Here is a 22,938-nt window from a genome sequence, read left to right on the forward strand (position 1 = left end):
ATTAAAATAGCATAAAATTGATCGGAAATACAGTGTAGACATTGTTAATGTTGTAAATGACTATTGTAGCTAGAAATGGCTGATTTTACATGGAATATCTACATTTTTATAGCCATATCTCAGACTGGCCAATAAAAAGAGAAGATTAAGATAGGCAAAAGGTAGCTTAGTAGTTAGAGCGTTGGGCTAGGAACCAAGTGGTTGCTAGATTGAATCCCCGAGCTGACAAGGTAAAAATCTGTCCTACCCCTGAACAAGGCAATTAACCCACTTTTCCTAGGCTGTGACTGTAAATAAGAATTTGTTCCTAACTGATCTGCCTAGTTAAATAAAGGTTAAAAAAATAACACAGACACTGGACAGAGGAACTCGACCTAGAAGGCCAGCATCCCGGATTCGCCTATTGACGTTGAGAAGGGTGTTTTGCGGGTACTATTTAATGAAGCTGCCAGTTAAGGACTTGTGAGGCGTCTGTTTCTCAAACTAGACACTCTAATGTCCTTGTCCTCTTGCTCAGTTGTGCACCGGGCCCTCCCACTCCTCTTTCCATTCTGGTTAGTGCCAGTTTGCGCTGTTCTGTGAAGGGAGTAGTACACAGCGTTGTACAATATCTTCAGCTTCTTGGAAATTTCTCACATGGAATAGCCTTCATTCTCAGAACAAGAATAGACTGACGAGTTTCAGAAGACTGTAATCCAACCCACAAATGCTGATGCTCCAGATACTCAACTAGTCTAAAGAAGGCCAGTTTTATTGCTTATTGCAACAGTTTTCAGCTGTGCTAACGTAATTGAAAAATTGTTTTCCAATGATCAATTAGCCTTTTAAAATGATAAACTTTGATTCGCAAGCACAACGTGCCATTGGAACACAGGAGCGATGATTGCTGATAATGGGACCCATGTACACCTATGTAGATATTCCATAAAAAAATCTGCCATTTCCAGCTACAATAGTCATTTACAACATTAACAATGTCTACACTGTATTTAGGATACATTTGATGTTATTTTAATGGACAAAATATTTGCTTTTCTTTCAAAAACAAGGATATTTCTAAGTGACCCCAAACTTTTGAACGGTAGTGTATATTTTCAATCAGTGGTTGTGTGGTGAGAGATGTTTACAATTGAAATGAATGCACAATGACAGGTTTTGAATGAAAGACTGGCTGCGATACAAGTGTGACCAGTTTGAAGTTTTGTACTAAGAGCTGTGAAAATGTACCACATACTTGTGAAAATGGTTCCAAAGCGATTAAGAGAAACGGTAATCCACTCAGGGATATATTCTAATGCGGGAAGCAACCGATCAGATGGTAAATTATGTAAGTAAATAATGAGTAAAAACTGGTGACCAACAAATGGTAGATGGTGGAAATGTGTTCTGACAGTGTAAATAGCATAATGCTAAATCCCAGTGAACTCGAGTCAATTGACTTGGACTAAAGTTAGACTCGAATCACAAATATGATGACTTGCAACTCGACTTTGACTTTAACACCAATGACTCGTGACTTGACTTGGACCTTATGACTCGACCTGACTTGATACCCTCCCCAAGGCCAAATTAAAAATGATGCTATTAAAAAGTGTGCAGCGCATCAACTCTTCATTTAACGGATTACAGTTTGAATCGGACAGCAGCCAATCAAATTGTGCCAGCGGAGAAAAAGTTGTGTGTGGCAATGCAGAGGAACGTCGGCGGGTGAATTCAGATTGAGCCATTGGAAAGATGATACCCAAAATTATTATTTTCAGATATACAGACAATGTTGTAGTCAACAAAAAAACAGATTGCAACTTGCCAAACATGAGGGAAGAAAATTACAGATGGAGGCGCAACAACTTACAACTTTGTTCGACAGTTGAAGCTGCACAAAGAACGGTAAATCGTGGCTAATATAGCCGACAGCTATATATAACTTTGCTAGTATAGCATGTAGGCTAACAGAATGTTAAATCAATGAGCCTCCAAACAGTCAGTCAGTGCAGGAACGTGATCATTACACCCAAGATTGAGACCAGGCAAGATTGTGCTACTGCCCCGCTCAATTATTTTTTTTATATGCTTACAGATTTGAACAATACCAGATGAACAAAAGTGTCACAAGTGAACCACAACAGTCTCCAATCTCACAGTTCATGGAGACCCGTGTAGGGCAGTACAGCATGAAACATCCACAGCAGAAAGCTATCAACAATGCAATACTGTCCGACCTGGTTATCGATTGCAACTCTGTCTGTTGTGGAAAACAAGAGTTTTAGTCCCTTTCTGTTAGTGGTTGACAGTAAGTACAGCCCAGTGTGTCGTAGAACATTGACATCAAAAGTAGAGAACCTCGCTACAGAGAGACGTTGAAAACCGAAAACTCAGTTGAGCAACACAGACCATGTTTCAGTCACAGTGGACATTTGGAACCAACCGAAAGATGAGGGGGTTCCTTGGTGTCACTGTGCACTGTATGGAGAAAGATGGAGAGAGGATACAGCGCAAGTCCAATCTCTTGGCCTGTGACCGCTTCAAATGCCCACACAAGGCCAAAATAATCTGTGAGCAATTTGAGGCCATATGTGGTGAGTACAGCATTAAAGATGAATTGGACTATATCATTAGTGACAATGCTGCAAACATGAGAAAAGCATTCACAGTGTGAACAAGAACAAGAAGATGAAGTACATGACGAAGATCACCTTGATGACCCAGAGCTCTGGAATGGCCAAACCCTGGAAGACCAGCAAACAGTGGATGCTGCTATTGCAAAAAAACAGCGCTTACAAGTGTTTTGCCCACATTCTCCAGCTGGTGGTGGGAGATGGCTTGAAAGAAACAAAAGTGATGACTCCTTCTCTTTCAAAGTTATCAAAAATCAGCTCACTGCTGCATATAAGCACAACATTGAAAGAGGTGTTTGAGGCTGAATTTGGGGAAAGAGGCATCCCTGCTGCTGTCAACACAACATGGAACTCCACACTGAGACAAGTGAAGGCAGTTATCCCATGTGACCCTCGAAAGCTCAGTCATGTTCTAGAAAAAGCTGGGCACAAGGAGTTGTTGTTCACAGTACGGGAGTAGAATAAGTTGAAGGAGTTGGAGAAGCAAGAGGTATGACACAGGGGGAGAAAATAGTCACAATCAGTTCTGTTGTTCCCTCGGTCCTGTCCCTGAATCACCACCTGGAGTAGCGGAAGCCTCAAGTCCATTTCCTGAGCGGCCTGGTCAGAAGTCTCCAGGCATCCCTGAACAAAATATTTATGGAATCTTCATCAATGTGAAAATGGCCAGGACATAAGATGGAATCACTGCCCCCTTTTCAGATCAAATCAAAATCAAATCAAATTGATTTATATAGCCCTCCATAAATCAGCTGATATCTCAAAGTGCTGTACAGCCTAAAACCCAGCCTAAAACCCCAAACAGCAAGCAATGTAGGTGTAGAAGCACGGTGGCTAGGAAAAACTCCATAGAAAGGCCAAAACCTAGGAAGAAACCTAGAGAGGAACCAGGCTATGAGGGGTGGCCAGTCCTCTTCTGGCTGTGCCGGGTGGAGATTATAACAGAACATGGCCAAGATGTTCAAATGTTCATAAATGACCAGCATGGTCAAATAATAATAATCACAGTAGTTGTCGAGGGTGCAGCAAGTCAGCATCTCAGGAGTAAATGTCAGTTGGCTTTTCATAGCCGATCAGTAAGAGTATCTCTACCACTCCTGCTGTCTCTAGAGAGTTGAAAACAGCAGGTAGCACGTCCGGTGAACAGGTCAGGATTCCATAACCGCAGGCAGAACAGTTGAAACTGGAGCAGCAGCATAGCCTGGTGGACTGGGGACAGCAAGGAGTCATCATGCCAGGTCGTCCTGAGGCATGGTCCTAGGGCTCAGGCCCTCCGAGAGAAAGAGAGAATTAGAGAGAGCATACTTAAATTCACACAGGACACCGGATAAGACAGTAGAAGTACTCCAGAAATAACAAAGTGACCCTAGCCCCCGACACATAAACTACTGCAGCATAAATACTGGAAGCTGAGACAGGAGGGGTCAGGAGACACTGTGGCCCCATCCAAATATACCCCCGGACAGGGCCAAACAGGAAGGATATAACCCCACCCACTTTGCCAAAGCACAGCCCCCACACCACTAGAGGGATATCTTCAACCACCAACTTATTATCCTGAGACAAGGCCGAGTATAGCCCACAAAGATCTCTGCCACGGCACAACCCAAGGGGGGCGCCAACCCAGACAGGAAGATCCCGTCAGTGACTCAATCCACTCAAGTGACGCACCCCTCCTAGGGACGGCATGAAAGAGCACCAGTAAGCCAGTGACTCATTCCCTGTAATAGGGTTAGAGGCAGAGAATCCCAGTGGAGAGAGGGGAACCGGCCAGGCAGAGACAGCAAGGGCGGTTTGTTGCTCCAGAGCCTTTCCGTTCACCTTCACACTCCTGGGCCAGACTACACTCAATCATATGACCCACTGAAGAGATGAGTCTTCAGTAAAGACTTAAAGGTTGAGACCGAGTCTGCGTCTCTCACATGGGTAGGCAGACCATTCCATAAAAATGGAGCTCTATAGGAGAAAGCCCTGCCTCCAGCTGTTTGCTTAGAAATTCTAGGGACAATTAGGAGGCCTGCGTCTTGTGACCGTAGCATACGTGTAGGTATGTACGGCAGGACCAAATCAGAAAGATAAGTAGGAGCAAGTCCATGTAATGCTTTGTAGGTTAGCAGTACAACCTTGAAATCAGCCCTAGCCTCAACAGGAAGACAGTGTAGGGAGGCTAGCACCTGAGTAATATGATCCATTTTTTTGGTTCTAGTCAGGATTCTAGCAGCCGTATTTAGCACTAACTGAAGTTTATTTAGTGCTTTATCCGGGTAGCCGGAAAGTAGAGCATTGCAGTAGTCTAACCTAGAAGTAATAAAAGCATGGATACATTTTTCTGCATCATTATTGGACAGAAAGTTTCTGAATTTTGCAATGTTACGTAGATGGAAAAAAGCTGTCCTTGAAACAGTCTTGATATGATCGTCAAAAGAGAGATCAGGGTCCAGAGTAACGCCGAGGTCCTTCACAGTTTTATTTGAGACTGTACAACCATCAAGATTAATTGTCAGATTCAACAGAAGATCTCTTTGTTTCTTGGGACCTAAAACAAGCATCTCTGTTTTGTCCGAGTTTAAAAGTAGAACGTTTGCAGCCATCCACTTCCTCATGCCTGAAACACAGCCTTCTAGCGAGGGCAATTTTTGGGCTTCACCAGGTTTCATTGAAATGTACAGCTGTGTGTCATCCGCATAGCAGTGAAAGTTAACATTATGTTTTCGAATGACATCCCCAAGAGGTAAAATATATAGTGAAAACAATAGTGGTCCTAAAACGGAACCTTGAGGAACACCAACATTTACAGTTGATTTGTCAGAGGACAAACCATTCACAGAGACAAACTGATATCTTAACAGATAACAGATCCAGTCTACCTCAAAGCAGCTGCCTTGGATCCGGATTTTTCTCTGATGTGGGTGGAGCACCATGTGCTGGTCAAGGAGGAGGTCAAGGAGGAGGTGGCACAAAGAGTGAAAGGTAAATATTATTGAGTTGAATGTAACTTTTTCTCATAATTTAATCCAATTGACTGCAACAATAATACTTTTTCATTTTAATCCACTGCATCACCAATACTCTAATACCGTCATTTTTGTTTCTGCTATGCTTTTACATGTTTTGCCAGAACTGATTCTGCAAGATGCTACAGGGACTGAGCAAGCTGTGCCTCTTGTTGATGAGGAAGAGTGAGAGGACCATAGTCTTGGACAAGAAGAAGGGCTGTTTGCAGCATGCTGTAAGAGGCAGAAGAAAGCTGTTGGGACCACTCCAGCACTACAGCTAAGTCACTACCTTGACAAATGCGAAGGACAGAATGCCCTCTTGTTCTGGGCAATGAACAGGAAGGCTCTTCCTTCACTGTCCCGAGTGGCCATCAGGGTCTTGGCAGTGCCTGCCTCCAGTGTTCCGGTGGAGCACGTCTTCATCCATGGTGGCATCATACTGCGGCCTCATCGTGCACAAATGACTGACAGACTTTTATCGAATTTGGTCTTTTGCAAATGCAATGCATCATAGGGCCCTGAGATAAGAGAAAAAATTCAACTGTTTATGCATTACACACACACACATGTAGTCTCCATGTTCAGGTTTTATCTCCCGTCTTTGGGATCTATATTTTTTTCTCAGACATTCATTGTTCAAATTGTAGGCCTCAGTTCAGTGTCAGTTGTTTAGATGTACCTTTAAATAAATGATTGTAACTTTATGGCAGGATTTTAGGTGTCTAGAGTATATCTGGAGAGAGAGATAGAGGGAGAGAGAGCACTACAATATTTTGTTTTTGTTGTCATATTGATGTCTTTCTCATGGCTACCCATGTATTTCCATGGAAATATAAAGTTTATTTGGAAAGTAATAAATATATATATATTTAAAAGCATTCATGATTTGCGTAAATTTAATATACTATTACTCTTTTAAATATGAAATGGTATTACATTTGGTGAAGAGCACATTATGACTTGTTTAGTACTCGAAACTCAAAGTTTAGGACTGGAGACTTGACTTGATACTTGACGGTCTTGACTTGAGACTTGACTAGGACTTGCCTGTCTTCAAATGGGACTTGACTTGGGAATTGAGTGCTAAGACTTGAGACTTATTTGTGACTTGTAAAACAATGACTTGGTCCCACCTCTGCTAAATACCAACACCAACGAAAAATTCAGGGAAAGTCTTCAAAGTTGACTTCAGTAACTGATCGAGCCAACTTGCTATTTAACATCAGAAATGTAAAAAACACATTTACTGTTATGTGGTAGTGCTCAGCACAGTTTCCTTAGCCTGGAGCTGTCAGAGCAGCACCAGTGTCAAAATAAACACCAGACCTCATCTCCTTACATAACGAAGAGTGTGTGGGAATAATTTAATTACCAAAGAACTTGCAGGCTGTAATGAGATATTTCATATTCACTGAAAGTCCTATTTCTTACAGTGAAATCCCACCTGACCATGTACATAACAGTGTGTGTACTTTATTTTATAGGCCTATGTAAAGGCGATGATCGTCAATATCTATATGTTCTAGTCTTTAGACATGGATGTGATGCTGTGTCCAATAGACTCATTCATTGCCATTTCTGCACCCCTTTACAAAGGAGACATGGGAGTTGTAGACTAGACAGTTTGTACAAGAGTACATTTTGAACCTGAGAAAATGTAATAAGGCCCCTAGTGTTCAATGTGACTCCTTTATGTGACAAACAAACATGCCTTTATTTGCCACTGTGCAAAACTCAAACAGTAAACATTTAAGTTTGAAAGCAGACTCTGTCCTGAGTATGCTATACAGCTCCTGCCCACAACTGATCATCACAGAAACTTTGCCAAACTAAATACAACCACATACAGAACTTTTTCTGGACCAGTAGCCTGCAATAGGCTGAGTACTTTATGCCTGTAGCCTATAATAGCACATTAATACAGTATTTAACCCTACACTGATATGCTTTTATTAATCTGACCAACATTTTGAATGATTGAATGATCAATTCGGAAGAAAAATGTCAGAGTGAGACACTTACCAGTCCTATCTGTGTCTATGTCACTCATTTAATATTCTAACAACCAATCCCAAAGGTTATTGATTTGGAAGAAACCCTTAATGCAACCTAGTCGACGGGTAGACACATCTCTGCCGGTGCTCAGTAGGCTGCATTCCGATTTAGGCCTGTGGTGCCATGATGTCTCCACTGTATCTTTCATATTTTTTTGGTGAGATCTGTTGAAATCAACCTTGAAACCTACAGCTGTGGAATGTGACTAGTGCTCTTCTGCTGAATTCACAGCTTTTCAAACAAACAAAAAACTCTTATGCACATGGCAGCATAGCACGAGTGGGTTATTCATGGAACAGGATATGAGTGTGGGAACTCAGTGATTCCGAATGTTGCAGTCTTTCTTCAAGAAGATTATTTACATGAACCTAGGTCACTCCATTCTAAACAAGGGCATTCTGTTCTGTCTCTCCCATAAATAAATAAATCACTGCCAAACATGGATTGGTTCGTAGTCCTAATTTAACAACACATTATCTCTCTTCTCTTGAAGCTTTCCTTTCCTTTTCCTGGTCCTGTGTAGCTCAGTTGGTAGCGCATGGCCAAAAAATAGGATATGATTGAGGACATACAGTTGAAGTCGGAAGTTTACGTACACCTTAGCCAAATACATTTAAACTCAGTTTTTCACAATTCCTGACATTTAATCCTAGTAAAAATTCCCTTTCTTAGGTCAGTTAGGATCACCACTTTTTTCTTAGAATGTGAAATGTCAGGATAATAGTAGAGAGAACGATTAATTTCAGCTTTTATTTCTTTCACCACATTCACAGTGGGTCAGAAGTTTACATACACTCAATTAGTATTTGGTAGAATTGCCTTTAACTTGTTTAACATGGGCCAAACCTTTCGGAAAGCCTTCCACAAGCTTCCCACAATAAGTTGAGTGAATTTTGGTCCATTCCTCCTGACAGAGCTGGTGTAACTGAGTCAGTTTTGTAAGCCTCCTTGCTCGCACACTCTTTTTCAGTTCTGCCCACAAATTTTCTATGGGATTGAGGTCAGGGCTTTGTGATGGCCACTCCAATACCTTGAATTTGTTGTCCTTAAGCCATTTTTCCACAACTTTGGAAGTATGCTTGGGGTCATTGTCCATTTAGAAGACCCATTTTCAACCAAGCTTTAACTTCCTGACTGATGTCTTGAGATGTTGCTTCAATATATCCACATCATTTTCCTCCTCATGATGCCATCTATTTTGTGAAGTGCACCAGTCCCTCCTGCAGCAAAGCACCCCCACAACATGATGCTGCCACCCCCATATGCTTCACGGTTGGGATGGTGTTCTTCGGCTTGCAAGCCTCCCCCTTTTTCCTCCAAACATAACAATGGTCATTATGGCCAAACAGTTCTATTTTTGTTTCATCAGACCAGAGGACATTTCTCCAAAAAGTACGAACTTTGTCCCCATGTGCAGTTGCAAACAGTAGTCTGGCTTTTTTATGGCAGTTTTGGAGCAGTGGCTTCTTCCTTGCTGAGCAGCCTTTCAGGTTATGTCGATATCGGACTCGTTTTACTGTGGATATAGATACTTTCTACCTGTTTCTTCCAGCATCTTCACAAGGTCCTTTGCTGTTGTTCTGTGATTGATTTGCACTTCGGCTTGCATGCCTCTCCCTTTTTGCACAAAGTAAGTTCATCTCTAGGCGACAGAAAACGTCTCCTTCCTGAGTGGTATGACGGCTGCGTGGTCCCGTTGTGTTTATACTTGCGTATTATTGTTTGTACAGATGAACAAGGTACCTTCAGGCATTTGGAAATTGCTCCCAAGGATGAACCAGACTTGTGGAGATCTACAATTTTTTTTCTGATTTCTTTTGATTTTCACATGATGTCAAGCAAAGAGGCACTGAGTTTGAATGTACAGTAGACCTTGAAATACATCCACAGGTAACCTCCAATTGACTAAAATGATGTCAATTAGCCTATCAGAAGCTTCTAAAGCCATTACATCATTTTCTGGAATGTTCCAAGCTGTTTAAAGGCACAGCCAACTTAGTGTATGTAAACTTCTGATCCACTGGAATAAGTTAAATAATCTGTCTGTAAACAATTGTTGGAATAATTACTTGTGTCATGCACAAAGTAGATTTCTTAACCGACTTGCCAAAACTATAGTTTGTTAACAAGACGTTTGTGGAGTGGTTGAAAACGAGTTTTAATGACTCCAACCTAAGTGTATGTAAACTTCCGACTTCAACTGTACACATCATCTCAGATCATGGAATGATCCCAAAAAATGCAGTTATTTCTGTTGATCAGCATGTCCAAAGCTTAAACAAACATTATTCACAGATCTATGTTGTTTCTAATGCCTTTTTGCACTATTTTAAGTTCCATGTAGCATAGTTTTGCCCTCTTGTAGAGTATAATGATGCTTCACATTCCAACCCTGTTTATATCATTCAAGTATTTCTCTTGGGAACAAGAACAAGAGATGTATTTTTCCCCTTAACATAGGCTATTCTTCAATTTATTCATAATCTTAAATTATTGGACTTGCCAGTTAAATTAGAGTAATCAAGTCCAAAGTAACTAAATGATCTAAATGACCAACATTGTTTCAGCATTGCCCTAAAATACATCTCCATCTTAAATGTTCAGATATGATCTGGTGTGACAACTGTTGCAAACCCTTCTTCACTTAGATACAATCTAATACTGCAATTTATGTCTCTCAAATTTTCCCAAAGATAACTGTTTCACAAGCAGTGTGTTGCAGACCCATTTAAAAACAGCAGATGGCAATATAAGGTTGTGTGTGTGGTCTAAATTGAAACGTATTGATATGAAATATGCAAACGATGCTGCTATTGGTGGTTACCCAATAAAATATGTAATGAGCTGTTCTAAGAGATGACAATGCAGTTTGACTAACTTCCTTACTGCACCTGCATGAAGTTATGAACTTATGTATGTAGTAATTTGAACGGAGTGTTCTTTTTTATGTCACACAGCTGTCAGTGCATGAACCACTACACTTCCTCCACTTATGCATTCAGACAATTATTGGCATTTTATAATGTTGCCAGTGGTGACCTGTCATTCAGGGCCATTTTGAGACCCACATTTTTAGCTAAACAATGTGGGTCTTGTGTTTTGGCCTTACCTGTTTTGCTTGTTATTTTGGCATTAATATATGTCACATATCAGTTTGCAAACAATGTAAAATAAAAATCGAAATATAATTGAGTTAATAAAGCAGCATACAAACATGGTCTCTTTTTTACTTTCTTGAGTAAAGCACCTCCAAAGTGCATGTTTTTCAGTTTAGCTCAGTGCTTTCTGTAGTGGTGGGGTAGCCAGCGGAAAATACAGAGCCTAGGGGTTGGTAATGTTCTCTAGTTGCACAATGATTAGCTCAGTGTTCTGCCACTCATGGGGAGAGTACGTCACCACCAAGTCTAAGGGTAGACCTCGATAATTCAAGCCCCTTGGGTGCTGCCATGAAGTTACATTAGAAATGCCCATCCAAGAAGGCTCAAGGTCAGTGTCCACAGATAAAATGACGTCAAATCACGTTATATCTACAGTAGCTTTGATTGGACTGATCATGTCAACATCATACTTTCAAAATCTTAACTAGCAGTCATCATCATGAATCAAGTCGACAATCTACTAGCAAATCCTTTTTAATCCTTGTCATATGAAGATAAATAATGAATAGAAATTGGCCATTGGACATAAACATTACACAACAAGTTGGAAATCCCAAATTCAGCAATGAGTGGTTTGGAAGGAATCAGTGACAGTGTCTAACTGCAAGCATTGCAAAGCAATCACTAGCCTGCTATTCAGTGAAGTGGCTGTGTGGTCCCAAATCTGGGATTAAGTGTCTCTTTTCCAAGTTTAAAATAATAAAAATTCAACATTGCCCATGCTGTCAATGAAGCCTGATTTCTGCCTTGCTCAAAACACACTGTTAACTCGAAAGGGCGTAAATTTAACTGCAGTGAGTTCAAGACAATTAGGAATTCCTGAAAAAAATTAGCTCCGACTGGGAAATACAATACTCAGAATTGTAACTCAACCTTCTTTCTAGAGCTACAACCAGAAGATCAATGATGTCATCATGATTCAACCTTGTTTTTTATGAGTTCCCAGTTGTCTTGAAAGCACCATAGATACAGAGAATGCCAGACTTTGATGACAGAATTTGCCCACAAAGGACCGCCATGCCACCTTCCTAATGAAGTGAGCACAGCGCAACAAGTCCAAAAATGGCTTGTATGCTACTGCATAAATTATGTATATGCCAGGGAGATATGTATACTGTAGATAAGAAAGTAATACTAAGTGTATGTTGTGTAGCAAGCTGTTAGTAGCACATGTGCCTCACCCTAATAATTTGGTCTATTTACCTCTCTTAATTCCACCTACTGTTCTGACTTGGTGGTGCACATGTACAGTAGCCTATAACCTTTTTTTGTGAAATTTAATCATCAAATTTTGTAGGAGCTTTCATTGTCTGCGTATGTGCCCCCTTTATTTATCCTATATTTCTGACTTGGTTCACAGGGAGAACACTGTAAGAACGGCCTATGTTCTGAATTATGTCACTGTACATTTCAAAAGTGCTAAACAAATAGTTATATTGACTACGTCGTCCTAGCTCGCTCATTAATATCTTAATCGAAATTACAGATTGCCTCTTGTGCACTTGTTGTCCCCTTATGCCATAGTTTGTACATCTCAATTGTCATTAGAAACCACATTTGTTTAAGTAAGTCAGCCATATCAGCTATATTTTTTAAAGGCAGTAAATTAGGCTGAATGAACTGTTTTGCTGCCAGACAAGGCTCCGTTAAAAGCCAGGTGTAACAGTGGTAAGATGTTGGGACTGCTGTTGGGACAGCTTTATGTATGCACCATTGCCATATCCTACAAACAGTATGTTGTCAGGCAGCCTGAATGAGATAATTAGTTGTACAAACATCCCTCAGTGTTAGGGGTGTGTACGGGAGGCGAAGTCAGGTGCAGGGGAGCAGAGTGTAGTAAACAGGCGCACTTTAATTCCTGTCCAAAAACGACAGCACATAAAAACATAAACGTGCCAAAAACACGGAACATAACAAAAGTATGGCGCCTGACAATATCCATATAACAATAAACAATTACACACAAAGAAATGCAGGGGAACAGAGGACTAAATATATGCAGTATGATTATGGAATGAAAACCAGGTGTGTATGGAACAAGACAAAACAAATGGAGAAATGAGAAATGGAGCTGCCCGAACAAGGAGAGGAGCCGACTTCGGCGGAAGTCGTGCCAGTACCCCCCCCCCCCCTTGACGCGCGGCTCCAGCAGGGCGCCGACAATGGCCTCGGGGACGACCCGGAGGGCGAGGTGCAGGGCGATCCGGCCCGGCGACGGTGAAACTCTCGCAGCAGTTCGGGGTCCAAAACATCCGCAACCGGGGCGGCACCTCTCCTCCAGACGTACCCCTCCCACTCCATGACGCCTTGAATCCAGGATGGAACAAACGGAGTACGCCGGGGCCACCTCGATGTCCAGAGGGGCGGAGGGACCTCCCGCACCTCAGATTCCTGGAGCGGACCAGCCACCACCGGCCTGAGGAGAGACACATGGAACGAGGGGTTAATACAGAGGGAAGAGGGAAGCTGTAATCTGAAGCACACCTCGTTCACCCTCCTCAGGACTTTGAATGTCCCCACAAACCACGGACCCAGCTTCTGGCAGGGCAGGCGGAGGGGCAGGTTTCGGGGTCGAGAGCCTGACCCGGTCCCCCAGTGCGAACACTGGGGTCTCACTGAGGTGACGTCCGTGCCGGTCTTTTGGCGAAGCACGGCTCGCTGGAGGTGAACATGGGTGGCCACCCATGTCTCCCCCGTGCGCCTGAACCAGTCGTCCACCGCAGGAGCCTCAGTCTGACCCTGATGCCACGGCGCCAGAACCGGCTGGTACCCCAATACGCACTGAAAGGGGGAGAGGTTAGTGGAGGAGTGGCGAAGTGAGTTCTGTGTCATCTCGGCCCAGGGCACGAACGCCGCCCACTCTCCCGGCCGGTCCTGGCAATAGGACCGCAGAAACCTGCCCACATGCTGGTTGACTCTCGCTACTTGCCCGTTACTCTCGGGGTGAAAACCCGAGGTAAGTCTGATCGAAACCCCCAGATGTTCCATGAACGCCTTCCGGACTCTCGACGTGAACTGGGGACCCCGATTAGACACTATATCCTCAGGCACCCCGTAGTGCCGGAAGACGTGAGTAAACAGGGCTTCCGCAGTCTGTAGGGCCATAGGAAGACCGGGCAGAGGGAGGAGACGACTGGACTTAGAGAAATGATCCACAACGACCAGGATTGCAGTGTTTCCCTGTGAAAGAGGTAGATCGGTTAAAAAATCCACAGATGGGTGTGACCAAGGTCGTTGTGGAACGGGTAAGGGGTGTAGCTTACCTCTGGGCAGGTGTCTTGGAGCCTTACACTGGGCACACACCGAGCAGGAGGAAACATAAACACTCATGTCCTTAGCCAAGGTGGGCCACCAGTACTTCCCAGTCAGACAGTGCTCCGTCCAACCGATCCCCGGATGACCAGATAGGATGACGTGTGGACCCAATAGATCAACTGGTCACGGACAGCAGACGGAATGTACATACGCCCAACAGGATACTGGAGGGGAGCGGGCTCTGTACGCAACGCCTGCTCAATGTCCACGTCCAGCTCCCACATGACCGGCGCTACCAGGCAAGAGGCCGGGAGTATGGGAGTCTGATGGGCCACTCCTCTGTGTCATAACAGCCGGGACAGTGCGTCTACCTTTGTATTCTGGGAACCTGGTCTGTAGGACAGGGTAAACACAAAACGGGTAAAGAACATGGCCCACCTTGCCTGACGAGGATTCAGTCTCCTCGCTGCCCGGATGTACTCCAGGTTGCGGTGGTCAGTTCAGATGAGGAAAGGGTGTTTAGCCCCTCAAGCCAATGTCTCCACACCTTCAACGCTTTAACCACAGCCAACAGCTCCCGGTCCCCCACATCATAGTTACGCTCTGCTGGGCTGAGCTTCTTCGGGAAGAAAACACAGAGGGCTGAGTTTTGGTGGTGTACACAAGCGCTGTGAGAGCACGGCTCCTATCCCAGCCTCGGACGTGTCCACCTCCACTATGAACGCCAAAGAGGGATCCGGATGGGCCAGCACAGGAGCCGAAGTAAACAGAGCTCTTAGCTGCCCAAAAGCCCTGTCCGCCTCAGCCGACCACTGCAACCGTACGGGACCCCCCTTCAGCAGTGAGGTAATGGGAGCAGCCACCTGTCGAAAACCCCGGATAAATCTCCGGTAGTAATTGGCAAACCCTAAAAATCGCTGCACATCCATGAATCGTCCTCCAACAATCTGTCTCACTTTCCCGATCAATTTCTTCTAAAACGTAGAAGACTTAGATTTAGCTTTCCCTGACTTAGTCGCCATACTGATTGATATATAAACAGCTGAAGATGCGCTTTACCAAAATAATGCTGTGCGTAACTCCTTCTGGTATGAATCTTCAATGGCAAATGACCCTCTTTATGCCAGAGTTTACTACATTTTTTTTAACTAGGCAAGTCATTTCATTGACGGCCTAGGAACAGTGGGTTAACTGCCTGTTCAGGGGCAGAACAACCTTGTCAGCTCGGGGATTTGAACTTGCAACCTTCCGGCTACTAGTCTAACGCTCTAACCACTAGGCTACCCTGCCACCTCAGGTTGGGTTTGTCTTCCAACACATAAACATTACATATTGCCATTTACCTCAGCTCATTGGCTATCTACCCAGCTAGATTTCAAGAAGATCAGTGGCCATTGGGTTAAAATACAGTCAGTCAACGAAACAGCGGTCATATCATTGGTGCACAATGATGTCATTACTTGTTGTCTTCAAATCGGTTTCTTTCAGTCAATACGTCCCGCAAAATGACCCATCAAGTTTGGTTGTGTTACAAACAACCATTTGATTGCAATGAAACCAAACATGACTGGATAAAGTCACGTTTAGTGTGTGTATTTACATTGAATGTGTCGTCGAAAATGGAATGAGACGGAATTCACAACACAAGCGGTTCACAAACTGTTTCGTGTTAGGCAATAAAAATGGATTTTATCAAACAAAAGACCATTCATTGTGTAACAATGAGCATTGGGATTGCAAACAGAGGAAGATCGTCAAAGGTAAACAATTTATTTTATTGCAATTTGTGATTTTACTACGCCTGTGCTGGTTGAAATAAAAAAAATGATGTGTCTTTGTTCTCAGATAATCGCATCGTATTCTTTCAGAGTAAATCATTTTTAAAAAATCGGACAATACAGTTGGATTAGCAAGATTCTAGGCTTTCGACCCATGTGAGACACTTGCATTTTCATGAATGTTTAATATGACTATTTATGTAGCGATCACCGTATGTTGTCGAATTTAATCCCGCTGCGCAGAGAGGTTAAAGGGACGACATCCTCCTCCCTGATGTGGTACCAAATCAAATCAAATCAAATTTATTTATATAGCCCTTCGTACATCAGCTGATATCTCAAAGTGCTGTACAGAAACCCAGCCTAAAACCCCAAACAGCAAGCAATGCAGGTGTAGAAGCACGGTGGCTAGGAAAAACTCCCTTGAAAGGCCAAAACCTAGGAAGAAACCTAGAGAGGAACCAGGCTATGTGGGGTGGCCAGTCCTCTTCTGGCTATGCCGGGTGGAGATTATAACAGAACATGGCCAAGATGTTCAAATGTTCATAAATGACCAGCGTGGTCCAATAATAATAAGGCAGAACAGTTGAAACTGGAGCAGCAGCACAGCCAGGTGGACTGGGGACAGCAAGGAGTCATCATGTCAGGTAGTCCTGAGGCATGGTCCTAGGGCTCAGGTCCTCCAAGAGAGAGAAAGAAAGAGAGAAAGAGAGAATTAGAGAGAGCACACTTAAATTCACACAGGACACCGAATAGGACAGGAGAAGTACTCCAGATATAACAAACTGACCCTAGCCCCCCGACACATAAACTACTGCAGCATAAATACTGGAGGCTGAGACAGGAGGGGTCAGGAGACACTGTGGCCCCATCCGAGGACACCCCCGGACAGGGCCAAACAGGAAGGATATAACCCCACCCACTTTGCCAAAGCACAGCCCCCACACCACTAGAGGGATATCTTCAACCACCAACTTACCATCCTGAGACAAGGCTGAGTATAGCCCACAAAGATCTCCGCCACGGCACAACCCAAGGGGGGGGCGCCAACCCAGACAGGATGATCACATCAGTGACTCAACCCACTCAGGTGACGTACCCTTCCTGCAGGCTCATCCTGACATGACCTTCCAGCATGACAATGCCACCAACCATACTGCTCGTTCTGTGCGTGATTTCCTGCAAGACAGGAATGTCAGTGTTCTGCCATGGCCAGCAAAGAGCCCGAATCTCAATCCCATTGAGCACGTATGGAAACTGTTGGATCAGAGGGTGAGGGCTAGGGCCATTCCCCCCAGAAATGTCCGGAAACTTGCAGGTGCCTTGGTGGAAGAGTGGGGTAACATCTCACAGCAAGAACTGGCAAATCTGGTGCAGTCCATGAGGAGGAGATGCACTGCAGTACTTAATGCAGCTGGTGGCCACACCAGATACTGACAGTTACTTTTGATTTTTCACCCCCCTTTGTTCAATGACACATTATTCAATTCATGTTAGTCACATGTCTGTGGAACTTGTTCAGTTTATGTCTCAGTTGTTGAATCTTGTTATGTTCATACAAATATTTACACGTTAAGTTTGCTGAAAATAAACGCAGTTGACAGTGAGAGGACGTTTCTTTTTTTGCTGAGTTTACATTATACATATGATAAGGTTGTAATTGTCAAACACTGATTTGTTAACATCTTTTGGTTAAAAAGGCAATTCGGGTAACAACATTTTCCGACTTGTAATTCCGTCTTGGAGGGTCATTCAAATGAAATTTCCCACTGGGAACTAGGAGCTTCTGATAACTCCGATAGCACATGAACGCCTCAAAGACAGTTCTGTATGTAAAAAAAACAAAGGATTTGTCAAAAATATACTATAAAATTTTAAAATAAATTAAGAATGTAAAACAATTAAAATCAGCTATGGAAAGAGTACTGTAATATCCTACTCAAGTAACAGTACTGTTACTTACATTCATATTTAATAAAGTAGAAGTAAAATGACTGACTTTGAAAAACACAAAAAAAGTACTCTTAAAATTACAGTAACTAGACTTGCTGTAATTCGTTACTTTACACCTCTGGTATGACATAGTCACTAAACTTGCACGACTCTGTTGTAAATCTGTTATGGAATGCCACAGATTTTCCACACATGACTTTCTGCGACTTTACAGTCTGAAAATAGAAAATGATGTGGAACCTTCCACTCTAGCCTGCAGGGCAGACAGACAAACTCACATACAGCATTCTTTCATCCTACAATTCTAAAGTACGACGAGAGATAGTGAAGAAAGATACTAGAGAGCTGACAAAACTATGATTTGCTGTGCAGATGCAACAGACAATGTTGAGGCTGCTATGTAGCCATGTGGTTCATTTCTATATACTGTGTATTTAGATTGATTCAAAATGATAAAAAAAACTATTGTTACGAAACCAATAACTAGTCTACTGATATTGCTGTACTGATTAGGGGTCTTAGGCCTACTTAACTGGTCTGTAACTTGATTTAATGTATGCATCTATGTCAGAAATCAGCGTATGAGGACTGTGCTGTCTGAACATGTGCCCAGGAAACAAAACTTCTGTTCGGCCAGTCCAAGCAAATTTTCATAATGTTCATGGTGACAACATAAATATGTACAAAAAAATAATAAAAGACATGCCCAACTAAAGTGGTTAACTAACACAAAGGTCAGCCAAAGGTCAGCCTCCTCTCTCTCCCTGAAAGAGACAACCATCTGATCGCTCACACCTGAGAATGATGAAGGCTTCCTGGGAGAGCACATCACCTAAACCTATTGCTGCTGCCCCCGGGGAAGAGGTGTGGAAGTGTAGTATATTGTCCATCTATGTGTCTCACACTAAAGTACCCCCCATATCATAACACTATAAAATGAGAGCATACTCTAATAGATTTGTGAAATTATGCAACTGAGATTGAAAATGAGAACAATCTGTCTGCCTCTGACTACACTGTCATTTATATCCAGTCAAAGTTTGGCCTCGAAATGCATGGATACATAAATATGTTGTTTTGACAGAAAACACACATCAAATTCATCACAACACAACTCAAACAAACACAGTTACGTAAAGGGGTTTTTCAAGACATCATTGAAAGAGAAATTGATTTTAAAAGGTCATTTTAAACACGGCTCAGTGTGTAGTATTAACCTATTACATGTTAATGCAAGTTATGTTAGCAATATAGTATTATGTATCATGTGAGAATTATAATTATATAGTATTATACAATGCTATATCATGTATGGAGCAGATGGTGGTGTTGGGCATTAGGTTAAGCTGCACACACATCCTACGAAAAACAACCCATCATCCCTTTGCATTCTGCAGGAGAGGCTAACGCTAACTACTGAAACCAGAACGGAGGACTGCACGTAATGCTGCATATCAATAATGAGGTTCTCTGCAGTAATGTGTTCTTCCCTGAAATGGGGACTATTATACTCATTTTCTCAGCCATTGTCTATGGCTTCCTGCTCCCTGTGGGCACAAATAGGTGCAAAGAGTCGCATGAGAGTAAATGATGCAGGGCTTTAAGCAGAGCGGGAGCGGCCACCCCAGCACGAAGATGATTGTGGAGAGGACTCAGGTTATGGAGTCCTCTATGCACCCAACGCCCTGGTGCCCCTGCTGAGTTTCTGATTATGCATATACAAAGGAAGAAGAAATAGGAATAGATCGGAAATGCACAGCTTCTTCCCCGCTGTCTCGACTGGAACAAGCATCACCCGGAGATCAGGCCCACTCACCATGGCTGTGATGTCTCCCGCAGGGGAGCTTGTTGGTCGGGGCTGCAATTGCTCATCAATCTCAGTTGGGTTGTCCCCCTCCCTGTTAGGCCCTGCAGGTGCAGGTCGACTGTTTGAGGTCAGATACAGTATCTGCAGAATGAAGAGCAGAGAGCTGAGTGTGGGAGACAGGAGGAGGAAGAATAATGGGGGAAGACTAGAGAATCACCTTGCAGTCATGCTGTGCCTCTGTTCAAGCGGTTAGAGTGTTGGGCCAGTAACCGATGCTTCAAATACCCAAACAGACAAGGTGAAAATCTGTCCATGTGCCCTTGAGCAAGGTACTTAACCCTAATTTGCTCCAGGGCACTGTACTACTCTGGCTGACCCTGTAAAACAACATATTTCACTGCACCTATCTTGTATACAGTATGAGACAATAAAATATCTTATTTTTAATATATCCTGCCTTTTCTATGATGTGGATAAGAGGGTATCTTCAGAGAAGATGCCTTTGATGGTAAGAGTCTTTAGGAGAGATTTAGCACCTCTTAGGAGCAGCAATGTAAATGAATTCAGACTGGCATAGTAGGCCTATAGGCATAATGAGACACTATACATTGGATGGGGTTTAATTGACAAAAGCTTGCTTGAGGAAGACCAGCCAATAGTTGGAACCAACAATGTGAAGAAAATTAAACTCCATCATTGTTAGGAGCATCAATCAGTGTGTGCATCATTTATTGTGTTTTGGTTCTTGTCAACAAGAAAGACTAGAAACAATGGGAGGTTTTGACAACAAAGTAAAACAAATAAAAATATATCTACTTTAAACTAAAAGGTAGCCCCTATGAGGAGATCAATATTTTACCCAAAATTAACTAACTCCTCTCCACTTATTCAGGCTGTGTAAGCATAAAAGGCTTTTTGTCTCCTTCACTCACTGTATGATTGATGATTTTACTTTTTATGATGGATTGCTTTGTTTTCGGTTTAGGCTGCTGATATTTAGATGTTTTGTCAAATGATTGATGTGGCAATTAATGCAATGAATTGTGTGTAAAGTTTTGTACCTCAGTTAGGATTAAGGTTGATGTGTATAAGGAGAGAACATAAATAAAAGCAAGCAAATCACAACACTATGTCTATGGAGACAGTGATAGAGCAGTCTGCCTGACCTCCCCCACCACACACTCATTACTCTGATACACATCTTGTTGCAGAGCAACCATTTTACAATTAGCTAATGGATGGACAGAGTAGCTTTTTCTGTATCTGGGACTAAATCAAATTTAAAGGCCCAATGCATCTGTTTTTATATCACTGTCAAATCATTTCTGGGTAACAATTAAGTACCATACTGTAATAGACTTCCATTAAAATGGGCAAAAATAGTTTTTTGGCCTAAAACTATTTCACAAGCAAGAATTTAGCTAGGACCGCCTGGGAGTGGTCTGAGTGGGGGGGGGGGGGGGGGGGGGGACCAAAAACTGTTATTGGCACAGAGGTTTGGAAGTCTCTTTGTTATTGGCCTTTACTCATTCCAGGGTTTTTCTTTATTTGTACTATTTTCTACATGGTAGAATAATAGTGAAGACATCAACACTATGAAATAACACATGTGGAATCATGTGGTAACCAAAAGAGTGTTAAACAAATCAAAATATATTTTATATTTGAGATTCTTCAAAGTAGCCACCCTTTGCCTTGATGACAGCTTTGCACACTCTTGGCATTCTTACAACCAGCTTCATGAGTTAGTCACCTGGAATGCATTTCAATTAACAGGTGTGCCTTGTTAAAAGTTAATTTGTGGAATTACTTTCCTTAATGCATTTGAGCCAATCAGTTGTGTTGTGACAAGGTAGGGGTGGTATACAGAAGATAGCCCTATTTGGTAAAAGACCAAGTCCATATTATGGCAAGAACAGCTCAAATAAGCAAAGAGAAACGACAGCATCCTTACTTTAAGACATCCAGAAAATGTCAAGAACTTTGAACATTTCTTCAACCATCAAGCAGTGTGATGAAACTGTCTCTCATGAGGACCGCCACAGTAAGTTCATTAGAGTCAACTCCACCTCAGATTGCAGCCCAAATAAATACAATACAAATAAACACAACTAACGGACACATCTCAACATCAACTGTTCAGAGGAGACTGAGTGAATCAGGCCGTCATGGTTGAATTGCTTCAAAGAAACCACTACTAATGGACACCAATAATAAGAAGAGACTCGCTTGGGCCAAGAAACACAAGCAATTGACTGATGGAAATCAGTTATTTCATTGTTTTGATGTCTTCACTATTATACTACAATGTAGAAAATTGGAAAAATAAGGAAAAACCATTGAATGTGGTGTGTCCAAACTCTTTACTGGTACTGTATAGAAAAAATATATTTGATCAAATATTGATTTTTGCCTTTTGCTACTAAAGCTTTGAATAACACATTCAGAAATGTCAAAAAATACTTTCTCCCCCTTTCATTTGTCCAACATAAATAAGGCCAGTAGATGTTGGAGCTGGCTTCACAGAGCCATCTGTGGTACTGGCTCAGTGGTGCCAGGATTACAGCACTGATGTTGTTTTTAGATAGAACCATTGGCTGCTGGGTCAAACTGAGACAGACCAGCTCTAGGTACTTACTGTAACTACAGGTCAGCCCAAACATAAAGAAGACCACAGGGACAGATGGAAAAAAGATAACACAGACATGAGTGATAGTAAAAAGCACTAATCCTTGGAGACATGGCAAGACTAAATCTCTATTTCACAGAAATTATGGTACATCATTTCTTGGAAGCATTCTGAGAATTGTTTGTAGATACTCAATATCTCTTTATGACAGGCAAAGAGAGAATAACCTGCATGTTTGTGAGATTGAGAGTGTATATGCCTGTCAGTTACCATGCCTCACTACCCGTGACTGCCAGTCCTTATGAAACATGAGGCCTGTTTAATTAGGTTAAAAGAGTCCCACTCTGATCTGAAGAGCAATCAGTGAAAGCCAGATTATAGAGTTGGTTAGGACCGGTGTGGGCTTACGGCTCTCCAGCCTCCATGGCCTCTTTCCCTCTTTTATGTGTGTCTCTTCCTGTCGACCAATCTCTTACATAATCATTTGTTCACTTGAATTCCTCGCCCTTTCTCACTGGAATTCTGTCTCTTGTGCATGCTCCCCTCTCAACTGCACTCTACCCCCTGCAGCCTTCTCCAGTTCCCTTTTTTCTCCTTCATTGCTTTATCTGACATGCCATTCAGACGAGGCTGGTGGGAGGAGCTATAGGAGGATTGGATGGAATGGAATAAATGGAACGATATAAAACACA

General features: G+C 42.6%; 1 pseudogene; it reads left to right on the forward strand.

The window, feature by feature from the left end:
* The first annotated feature begins 2,670 nt into the window (after nt 1-2,670).
* LOC110533022 (zinc finger BED domain-containing protein 4-like) lies at nt 2,671-6,422 on the forward strand (annotated as a pseudogene).
* The last annotated feature ends 16,516 nt before the right edge of the window (nt 6,423-22,938 follow it).

Source organism: Oncorhynchus mykiss, chromosome 9 (genome assembly GCF_057628025.1).
Source record: "Oncorhynchus mykiss isolate SJ-2025 chromosome 9, ASM5762802v1, whole genome shotgun sequence".
Lineage (NCBI taxonomy): Eukaryota > Metazoa > Chordata > Actinopteri > Salmoniformes > Salmonidae > Oncorhynchus > Oncorhynchus mykiss.